This window comes from Numenius arquata, chromosome 4 (assembly GCF_964106895.1).
Source record: "Numenius arquata chromosome 4, bNumArq3.hap1.1, whole genome shotgun sequence".
Classification (NCBI taxonomy): Eukaryota; Metazoa; Chordata; class Aves; order Charadriiformes; family Scolopacidae; genus Numenius; species Numenius arquata.
This window is the reverse complement of record NC_133579.1, coordinates 66,964,579-66,976,903: the sequence shown is the minus strand read 5'-3', so window position 1 is coordinate 66,976,903 and position 12,325 is coordinate 66,964,579.

Genomic DNA, 12,325 nt, shown 5'->3' with positions numbered 1-12,325 from the left:
GCAGCCTTCCCAAATGGAAAGTGCAGCACATAGGTGCACAGAGAGCATCTCCTTTTTTTTTTTTCCCTTATTTTTTTAAAAAGACTTACTGAATTTTCTATTAAGAAAGAATTTTCTATTCTATGGAGTATTGAAATACTCCATTTTTTTCTACTTCTATTTATTTTAACCAAGTTACAATAGTTGAAAAGACAGGATAAAAAGACAAATTAACTCCTAACACATAGGAGCAATTATAGACTGCAGTTTTGCTTATTGACTTAGAGGATAGCAAACAGGCTGTTCTCAGGGTCATACTGGTTTTCTGGTTTTGATTTTTTTTTTTTTTTTAAGCAAACTGCACAGTGCCGGTGGGGCTTCCCCCCTCACAGCTTTGTTCCCAGTCCACCAACAGTAACTGGTTGTTGGTGCAGAATTTTCCAACACCTCTGGCAGACGCCGTGCCTGTGAGCAGGACTTACTCACTAGTCCTCCTGGGCAGGAGGCAGGGAGTGCAAATTCATTTTGAAGACTGTAATGGCATCAGCCTGTTAAGAATATTTTTTTATTTCTCTCCAAATCGTGAGCTAAGGAAACATGGGAGGAAGTAAGGCTACCCTTTCTTCTTCAGGCAAAGGAAGGATCTGGATAACACCACACTGAGACTCAGAGGAACAAATCATGGTCTGTTCTGCTCTCTTGAGAAGAAGACTACAAAATCAAGTCACCTTTCTTACAACATGAAGTCATATCTTTCAGATGTCAGAAGAACAGGGAATCTCTGGAGGATCAAATACGCCTTAACTAAGTCTATTGTAGGTGGACTTCCCTGGGGAAACATGACCAGGAGTAGAGCCATAACCACTTCCTCAGTGCCACACCACTGAAGTAAATAGGTGAAAAACAGTTCTCTGGAGGAAAGCTCAGCATTACCATCATGAGGCCTCCATTGCATAGGGAGCTGAATGAAATGCAGGGATGATGATCAGAAAGGCCATTATAGCACGGGGAAGTCAGCTTCACAATGCCATTCAATAAGTTTTACTGACTACAGTATAAGAATGATTATGGAAAAGATATGAAAGTAAATCTTAACGAAAAAAATGAAGGCAGCTTTTCTGAACCATTATTTTTAGAAATCTGAAATGGAACCACAAACCACTGTTTCAAGCGAGCTAACAGACTGGAGGCATAGATGGGGAAAGCAGAAAATACCTAACCCAGTTTCATAGTCAGAGAAAGCCTCAGCTTTCACTGACAAGAAACATATATCAAATCTAGTGCCAGAGATGAGGAGAAAGAAATTGGAAGCACAAATCTTAAATAACCCAAACTCTAATAATGACAAATCAAAAGGAAAAATGTTTATCTTTAAAGCTATTTTCTTGTGATTATCTTAAGATAGCATCATATCCAAGCAAGTTATTTTTGAACACAGAGCACTGGCCACAATGTTGATTTAAAAAAAAAAGAGAAAGGAACAAAGGTGAATTTTTCATAAGATGGCGTGTTGTGTTTCTCCTATATTCAAGACTGCATCTGTTTCACAGATCAAAATGGGTGTTTGATCTCCACACTAGCTGAAACTCTGATTTGTAAAGTGTGAAAGAAATCTTGGTGAGGACCAAATGGGTTCCTGCTGGTTCCTGAACACTGCTGAAAAGCAGTGGGGACACTGCTGAATCCTCGTGTCCCCAGTGCAGCGATGCACCACGTGTGAGCACCACGTATACACATGGCTTGCCAGGGACAGACTCTACAGTCACTTTAATATGGTAGTCCATGATAAGTGTTCCTGCTAGACATTACTACTGTCCTTCTATTTGTTAATTTGATTTGGCCTCGCTTTCAGAGTGTAAATGAAGGGCTTTGGCTGTACAAATCCCAGGTTTTTTGCCAGGCCTGCTCCTGTTCCCCACGCCCCCTTCCTCTCTCTTTTTTTTGATATTTATAACTGCAACACCCATTTACAGTTGCATAAGTGTAAAGCAGGGTGTCTTTCCGAGTTTTCATACATCTGCTCACATGAAATGACCACATTAGTAATTACCTCATTGTTTAAGTCAAAATGCAGCGAACAGAGATTGCCTTTGCAACCTTGTAACTTCAGAATGCCTTAAGACAGTATAAAAAGATGCATACCAGTAAAACGTGTTTTCCAGAAAAGGAAACTGTTTTCCTTGCATATTCCTCACAGGAGCTTTATCTCCTCCTCCATTTAGCAAAAATGACTATAAGATAAGCACTTTGTCACTTACTGTTTTAACTTACATTGAAATATTGCATGGTTCTCACCTTGAGAATAAAAAATAGCTTTTGTCAGATGAAAAAAAAAAAAAGTTCATCTGTTTTATTTCTTAGAGGCTTTTTTAAGATACTGAGAAGCCTAACCTTGTGCTATCACATTTCTGCCCAGTATGGCTGCAAAGAACATACAGGCTCTGATTTCTAACTTGTTTATACATGTTTAACAGAGAAGAAAACGGAGGAGGCAGAAGTAAAAAAAATGGTTTTCCACGGCCACAAAAGCTGGTCATAGAAGCACAGCTGGGTGTCGGATCAGGATCTCTTGGCAGCCAGCCACAAAAGATGCACAACAGAGAAAAAACATTTCCTGTAAGGAAGCATTTGATTTTCAAAGTTGTGTGAAGTGTTCACAAGAAAACCATGTAAATGCCCACTGGATTGGGGGAGGGGCGAGGATTTCATTAGAAACTGGAAGCCCTCTCTTGTTTCACCAAAAGATTTGCTCGTCACAAGCACTGCCAGCTCGCCTGAGGCGATTTTCATGTTTTGTATCAAAATCAAGCAAAAAATTAAGTCTCTAGCAGTTTCGATGTGATTTTGCTTTGAAGTTCATTTCAATGCGACACTAGTCAAACTACACGGATAACGAAGGATTTCAGTTCATACAGAAAGAAGGCAAGATTTCCCCAAGTCTCTGCAAAAGGAAAGGGCTACTTTTTCTGAAGTGCTAGTGAGTACAGGGGTGCTGTAGATACAGGCTTACACTGCATACAGCTGTGAGGGCTAAAGACACTACAGCCGCTCCTCCTCTCCCACACCGCGGCTGTTTGCCACCACTCCACTGCCAGGATTTACTGCCCCAAAGGCACCCCAGCGGGTCCCCCAGTCTCCAACCGTGCACTCCCAGCCCAGCCAGTTTAAGCAACCAATAAGGTAGTTTGAGAGGATCTGATGAACCTGCGCTGAAATAGATGTAGGAGTGCTCCCACCATCCTTTCCATCAGCATAGCGGTGGGGCCAGCCGCCGAGTCCTTAACCGCACTAGTTATATTTGGAAGTGCTGTGTGCTCACAGGTGTCTCTCCCCATACATGGCCCAGCCAGAGGTGTCCTTCAGGTGATGTCACTAAAACTCGCATCCTCAGGTTTCTGCATAAGCTACGTCAGGTAGGAGCAGAAAGAGATGTGATCTCTTTGGAGTGTGGATGAGCTGAGTGTGGATGTAAACATATCAGCCACTCTGCTCTTCTTCTGGACTGCTTATTTCACCAGGGGGAGGGTGACAATTTTACTGAATTATTACCATGTCACTCATCTCTCACAGGTGCCCTCCTGCTGCATAAGTATTTATTACTGAAGCGTGTAGGAACCCTTTTCACAGACCACATTCCCTATGTGCTATGTGCTGTACCTGGGCGTGACAGTCCCAATCCCAAAGCATTCATCACCTGAGCATAAAATGTTGGGGCGGTATGGCCAGGGAAGGGAGTAAAATAAGACAACGTCAGCCAGCACATTAGCCATACACAAAGTCTTTTAAGGGGCAATGTGGAAAGGAAGAGTCTTATGAATGGATACTAACAGCCAAATGAAGCTGCTTTGCAGAGCTTTGCAGGATGCTCCTTGCAAATATGAACAATGTTTAAAAATGGAATGAGTGCTTAGAAGAGGCCAGGACTGTGTGTTATTAGAGGTGGAAGCTAACTCTTCAACACTGGGGAGATGATGATAGGTAGGAAGAAGACAAGCCATGATAAGCCTTGAAGTAAAAACAAATAGCTTAAGTTTCTAGAGCAAGGCAATGGGAAACCACAAAGAACAGACAACATGGTTAAATGTAAGCGTTGGGAAAGTTATCTTTGCAGAAGCACTGGGGATGGATAGGGTACATCTGTCAGATTTATGACAGGATGAGTACAGTGATTGATCCATAAGATAACAAGAGCCGAAGTTATAATAGCAAAGTTGTAGTTGTCTGGGTGGACAGAAAAGGATGTATTACATAGATGGCATGCAGAATGAACTTATGAGACTGGGTTATAAAGGGAAGGGGACGTCAAAAAGAGTGAGGCTAAAAGAGGAAGAGGTACTTCAGATTCACATCATTCCTAATGAGGAAGGTACATGGTACTCTTCATGTAAAAAAGATAACGTGCCTTAGTCACGCAGGAGTCGCTGTGGCTGGCCCACTCGAACACAAAAGAGCCAGTGCCGAAGGAGTTCTGTGGCTCTCGGGCTGAACAGCATGCTCTGGCTTCAGTGCCCACAGGGATGAAACAGGGATAAGGGCAGGGAATATAAGGAAATACAGAAGTAGAGACACTGGCACATGGAGGGGCCTTGAAGGGAAGCAGGTCAATAACCCTGTTACGGACAGTATGAGTACAGAGATGTAGAGGAGAGGTGTGGAGCATAAGCAAAGGAAGGGAGGAAGATGGTGCATCTGCTCACTTGGCCTTATGAGAAATTTGCAGAGTCACTGCATGTGATCAAGTACACGGACAAAGGGGCCAGGATCTAAAAGAATCTCAGTAGCAATAAAAATGCTTTGCCTGTATAATGTGATTGTAGTCCTACACCTGTAAAGTGCTCCTAATGTAAGCTTACCTTAACCTCTCTGTTTAAGACTGTATCTATCCCAGCGTGCCTTTTCCTGATCCAGAAATACCAATACATGGCACAGTGTACTGCAGGACGAATGCTGCAATAAGGGCAAAGCTGCATCTCCTGTCGACTCAGTACCACCCCTTACCATGCCAGCCTTCCTTATATACAACCAACACACCCCCTGGTAAAAAGAGAGTGCTCCTCAAAGTTTTTTCCACTTTCTGGGTATTAGTGGTACAGCAGTGTCCATCAGAAGTGGTACCGTCACAGCCCTGTTCACACTGGATCGCTAACAGCATCGCTCTGTCACAGGTTTCACCGCGTTGTGCTGATGCCCTTGCCTCCCCACACCTCCTTTCCCACAGCCGTGTGGCCAGGCTATGCATTGAGAGGGGAAACGCAGGCCCTGCCACCTCCGGTTGCCTTCACAGACATCCTTGGACCTGGATGTGTTATCGCCAGCTCCATCGTATACGTTCCAGCCAAGCGGCTCTGTGCCTGGAGACCAGCCTTGTAGGCGCACCTGTGGGCACTACATACCTCAGGAGTTCATTAGTGCTGTGATTAATCAGGACGCTACACACGTGGTAGTCAGTCACATCAATACTAAGCTGGGGACTTGGTTCTCTGCTTTAAGAAACAGGGCTTCCAGCAATTTCTCCTGTTCCTGTTTTCCAAAGCTCCCAGCCCCCAGCATGATCCCAGGGAGAGAAAACAGAAAAGGGAAAACAACAACTTCTATGACTAAACAGTTTGAATGCAAAATAGAGAGGTTGCACAAGATTTTACTTACCTCTTGGTTAAAAATAAATAAATAAATAAAAAGGACCAGAAAAAAAAAAAAGGTCTGAAAATGGAAAGTTTTTAACCTCTTAGGAGAGCTATCTCTTGATAAACCTGAATCCACACTACTCTTGGATGGAGCACAGGCATACCTGAGTTATCTGCACCTTGGCCCGTGTTTCCCCAGCAGCCAGAACCCCGCTCCCCCGAGTTCTCCTGCTACCTCCTGCAGCAAAATGGCACCAGATGACACCTGGTTATGCCCAAACTCCAACTTCTGCCGTGAGGACGGGAACGCAGTACAGCGCCAAAGGCAGTCTGCTTATGAAGGACAAGAGATCTTTCTTTTGATTGGCTTGTATTTTTGCTGGGGTGTGAAACAGAAATCTGCCCATGCCTGTTCTGCTTCCTGCTGTTAGGAGGCTGCTCAATAATTCAGTTATCTCCCCCCGAAGGAAGCTCCGCTGGCCTGCTGCTTGCTCAAGCCAGTTACTGCTGCTCAGCAATGAAGTCTGAAGCGCCACAGACTTCCAGGGGCCCCTTTGGCACCAGCTCTTTTGTATTCCAGTGGCCAGCAGCGGCTCCTTAACTCTTCGGCAGCCAAAGCTTATTATCATTTTTATATAATTAAACAGTGCTGCTCGTTCTCCTCATTAGATTATCACAGCAAATTGATGGTTATTTGAAGGAACTGCCACAATAGGAGACAAAACACTGGCAACAGATAAAACAAAAGGATGCATACAAAGCTCTTTAATTAAACTCCGTGAAGGGATATGAATTCTAGCAGAGATTTTAGTCACCCTGCTGAGCCTCTTTCTGATTAGCTACAATGCATCTGCTGGCTTTCCTAGTATCCATCTGTACCGCTAAAGAGAAATTTATTCTGGCTACAGAAGACGACCTCAAAGACGTCAGTTGTGGATAGTCTAATAGTTTATGTATGTTGACAAAGTGGTTCTGAGTTCTTCTTGATGTGCTGACATGAAGAACCAACCCTCTTTCCATATAACAATGTGCTTAATACGCGCACGCACACATATGTATGTATGCACACACAAGTAACAATGAGAGGCTAACATGAAAGCCAAAAGAGGCAGGAAAATTCTGAGGGAAAGGATTCTTTCTCCAAGTTGCTAAAACTCCTTATCACCACAATGTCTTTTTCTTTTGGCATGCATCATCTGTTCTCCCCAGCCCTCTCCTTCCCTTCAGCATCCGGGGGCAGAAGCTACAGTCAAGGCTAAGGGAAGGGACAAGAAAAAAAGGTCATAGGATATATATACTGTAAGGTATATTAATCATAAATTAGGTTGTTACTTTGAAGTTTGATTTTCTAAAAAAAAAAAGAAAAAAGGAAGAAAAAAGAAGAGAGAAAGAATAAGAATTGAAAACTGATCTGTCATGGAGCATTTGTAAGAGGCAGTGCCACAAAACCCTTGGGGCTTTCCATGCAGGTCATAAGGGATCTGGTTAAAATCGCATTGGTCCTTAATCCACAGGTAATTGACAGCACAGCCCTCAATGGCTCCGTATGGTACACCGCTGCAGTGCTCATTACCACTGCAGACTAATCAGTATATTTTTAGTCACGTGCGCCCTCTTGGCTCTACACAGCCTATGGAGACAATACACAATTTGCACGTTTATCATAATTAATTACCTGCTGACATACTAAAAGCCATTACCATCTAGCGTCCAATTCAGAGGAATGTATTTGATGGAATGAGGCCAGACTATATGATGCACACATACAGCCTCAAAACACTCATGAGAAACAGTTGTTCCCTGTGCTAAATGCTACATGGTGCAGTTTTTTTTTCCTCAGAGCCCCAGGAACTTGGGTGGATGAAAGACCTCTTCCTCATCCCTTACGGAGCTCTGAAAATATCCCAAGTTCTGCCTAATTTATACACCCCAATCCTCAGGGTCTTCCTCGGTTGCCAATGTCCTACTGAGAAGGCTCCATTAAATCTTTTATTTATTTGTCCATAGAGGCCACTGAAGAATGTCACAAGGTATTTCCTTTTCCAAAGTAGATTAAACCGAACATGAACGAGGCCCTAGCATTATTCTGGATAAGGGCGTGCACTCATATTTTGCCAGGCTACTGACAGTCTGCAGGGAGTAAGTATTCCCGGGCCTGATTTCTGACCACCTTGCGTGCAAGCGGGTGCAGATTTGTTACACTCATGACTTGGCAGTATTTTGCATTCATGCTTTGTAATGTCAGATGCAAATGAACATAAAGTTCAAAACACTGGGGAAAAAAAGTATCCTACCAATTGTCCCGGCATGTACCTCAGCCTCTGCTGTCCCACTGAGCAAGCTGAAGTCTAAGACCAGATTATTCTTTTTTTTATAATTGTAATTGAATAGTAATTAAAAATTGAGAGTTCCAGCACAGTGCTGGCAGTGTGATTTCATTTTAGCACTAAACAGTACGCTTACTGGTAACTCAGACAACTGTCCACCTACAAAAACTTTCTTTAGCTCAATCATCCCCAAGGATGTCTGTCCTGAGCGATGTCCAAAAAAACAGCTGAACAAGAGATTCTGGCCAGTAACAAGTACCACCAGAAAGGACTGAATATTTTCCCACTCTGAAAACCCAACTCAAGAGGATCTCTATTTTTTAATAATCCCATGCAATTCTTATTACAAAACTGAAGTTGGTTTTGCGTTTGACTCAGTCTGGGTAGAAAATGCAGTCCTCAGCTGGTAGTGCTCTGCTGACCCAAAAATTAGCAATTCAGTTCAGGTATCCTACACAGCCAACAACTCCACCGCTCCCCCAAATGCCTTAATTGCATTTAAGACATGTTTTTAAAGCTTGTCTCCTTTGCAATTTCTTTCTGCAACTTCTTTCTTCTTATTCTTTAAGTTACTTAGTTTTTGACACCTCCTGCCTCATTACCTATAGGAAGTCCAATGTCTGAAGAAGGGATTTAGGCCCTATTACTGTAAATAGGTGTAAGCCAGTACGATGACTGGTTACTTGTATTTACTTGAAAGTGTTGTTTTGTAGCACCCAAAGTCTGTTGATAGGGACAAGCACTGCGTTTTGCAAAATGCTGTAAAAGCAAGCAGAGAGAAAGTTTCTGTTGCTGACAATATTCTCTTAAACTTGGAAACTGATAAGCTGAGTGGTACATCTCCAGGTCACAGCAACCTTCTATAACAGCAGGAACTCGGAGGATAATTTTCTCACATCGAGCAGTTTGAGGAAAATGAATCTTCTTGTTGATCTATTTTCAGCATTATGAAACCATCATATAGAAATAAGCCAATAAATGTACGTAACCCACGAACATGCTTGTAGTCTGGAGCAGCTGAAGTACTTGATAAAAGCACCCGATGACTTATGCATAATGTAAGTAATACACTTTCCATTATAAGCTTTAAAAATCAACCCATACTGCTGAAACAGATAATGGTGTAGATGACGTACATGACTAGTGGCCCGGACCTTCCTCTCGGACAAATCTCCTACTGCTGTTGAGTATTACAAAATCCCACGAGCTGTGAAGGACATGAATTGTCCCTTGGACCTGAGATTCTGTGGGATGCTGTTAACAAGCTAAACACATTAGGTTTTGCAAACTCTGAGAAGCAGGATTGCGATGTATTAGCCTGAGAGGATTTTCCAGAAGGAGGTTTGAGTGTTGCACTGCATGGGGGTCTGAAGAAAGGGTTCACCCTGTTGTTCTGTTAGGTTATGTGTCTTTCCAAGAGTGAAAGGAAGGGAAAAATGAGTTCAGAAATGATATGACATGGTTATCTTCTTCCAGCTACAGCACGCCAGGTCTGAGTACTTCAGCTAGGTGAAAGACTGTCTGAAAAAGCACTTTTGGGAGGCTTGTTCAGTAAATTGTTTTTCCGTGTCTTTCTGAAGAAGAGTTCCTAGTACTTCCTAAAAGTTGGCATGAGAGTCCCCAGGTACATCGATACATTCAGTATGTACAGCTAAAAGAGCTATGGAAGGCTTTTTTCTATAGAAATTTGAGTACCTGAGGCAACAACTGCTCTCTAGTTTGGAAACTAAGCAGACACTTTTGTCTGTGTTTACTCCTAAGGGAAAGTAATGTGACCATCATAAGTCTGTGAGTTACATCAACTTTAAAAGATATTGCTCTGAATTAACAGAAAAGTGAGTAGGAAAATTCTTCCTTCTGGAAATCTAGTTCTCAGCTGATTATTTATGTGTTGATATTCATTCTTTCCAAGTAAACAAAGCAATAAGCTCTTCTTATGAGCCAAGTGAATCAACATTAGTGGAATGAAAATCACTCTTACATAATTGTTTTTCCCCTACCTCCAAGCCCTTAAAAAAAGGCCAAAAACCCACCTTAGAAAAAAGGTCTGTCTCCAGTGGCCTTATAAATTAAAACAAAAGGAGTGTTACAATGATAGAGAGAGAAGGATTTACTCCAATGGATATTTGCAAATAAAAATTATTAAAACATACTTTAACTGTCTAGCGGGCAAAATAAATATGAAATCAACATACGTACCATATCTAAAAATATGGATAAATTAATATTTTTAAAAAATTAATTTTGCATGCAGTTCTGATGCTGCCTTAGTACTCCAGGAATGTAGTCAATACCAGAACCCTCGAGTCAAAATAAGAGGGAAGCAGGCCCTTAAATCATTATGCTATATTGGAATTAAGTGAACCCACTCAGTCCTGCCTTCAAGATCATCTCATTTTAACACCGATCTCCAGCAGCAGCTGCTGTCTGTAGAGTCTCACGCACAGTGCACACATGGACAAGTCGCTAAAACTCATCCAACTGAACGTAGACACCAAACCAACACCACAACAGTGAAGTCTGTTTGTGAGTGATTTTTCATCGTCTGCAATACAAAAGTCAATAATGGTCCCAGGTATCGCTAAAGTGCCATTTCTAGTAGACACCACCAAGGGGGAATTCACACCAGGAGATGCAGGACAACAAAGAGAAGTGTTCCTCCTCCTAAACCTAAGGGGGGAGGGGAATTGTCCTTCCAAAACATTATGAAATTAGATGGCATCTTAAAATGCCAAACTTTTTAGCATACTTCTAGTCCAATTCTATGATAGCTAATTATGAAGGACACTACACAGTGGAAGCCGTCTGTGTAATTCAGGAACAGTACAAGGCTATTTATTTCCTGTACATGGTCAGAGCAACCGGCAGTGGTATAACGTACACCAGGAAGAATTCTTCTTTTTTATTAGGAACATGAGTGATTTAGGAGTTAGGCAAAACTCCACAATCACTGATCTTCCGTGAAGAACTGTTTCAGCCTAAGGCATTGACAATGGCAATGACAGCCAAAGCAAAGATCACCAGCTCACGAGCACTGTTGTGCTCTTCTGTAATACCTGATCAGCCTGCTGGCTACTGTAGATATCTAAGGCAACTTCTGTTTTTAAAAGGGAAATAATCATCCTTATAGCACTAAAACATAAAAATCTATATGCCACTCTACAGCTTACCTTCAGCCCCGTGTTATGCCCAAATTCTCCCAAACTCCCGAAGAGTTGTGAAGTCCCCTGGAAAGCCTTCACAGCCCAGCTTCACCCAGTCCCACCCCGAGCCTCAGCCGTTCGCAGTCTCCCAGCTCGCTACCTCCACACCCACGCGACACCAGGTCACCTACAACACACGTGCATTGTGGCAGGCATGGGTACGTAACTGCATTTCTGTAGAATTTGCTCAAGTAAAAGATAGAAAGCTCATGGGACCATTAGGATTTTAGGCTGGCTCTGCAGGGAAAAACGATACCTTATCTGGCATAAAGCCTACTGGTAGAAAGTTAGCTCCTCGACATATTTTGAACTAGCAGAGTGAGTAAGCTTACACAAGCTCAGTGCTTTGTGTTTTTACTGTACCACCAAAACACGGTCAGAGAGTACACAAGCCGTATCGTTACTGACTCCTTATCTTCCAAATCTTCTACATGTATTTGATCCAAGTTCTTTAAGCACCCACTCAGTGCGTGCAAACCTGACCTCCCAGGACTGGTGATATTTACACACCACAGAAACAATGGAGCCATTTGTCTCGCCAGCAGGCCTGGGCACAGGGGAGACAGCTCTCTCCCGCCTTGGCCCCAGCTGGGGCACTTGTTTCAAGAAATTGAAACGACTGAATTTTGGAGCCTTAGAACACAACACAGTATCGCTTCTTTAACTCTGTTTTCCTCATGGTAAAACTCACACAAGTTTTCTCAAGCCACTGACTACAGAATGAACAGGAGAAAGACAAAAATATACCACAATACATATACAAGTGCATATACTCTTAAATGACTGCAAGCTAATCCATGGGAAGGACTTAAAAAACATGTACTGTTAGAAATCACAGGATGCTCATAATACTGCATTAAGGATATTGATGATAAACAGCTTTTTTTCGCTGGTGTTTCACAATTTAAATGGCTAGTCACTTGCTTTCTTTGCGAGCAGTGGACAGAAGGCCAAGCAAAGACCATTTCTATTCTCACACATTTCCATTAAGCTCTCAATAAAAGTCACCGTTTTCCTAAATTGCTCCCAGAAATCAAATCTGCATTTAATATCAGTCTGGTACAACTACTGTGTTTCCTCCTTTACACTAATTGTTTTTTTAAAGATGTTTTCATCAAATGCATGACAGAAACTCCTGGAATGTACCCCTTGAAATGTCCTGCTGAGTTTTTGCTAACATTTGGTAACAAAT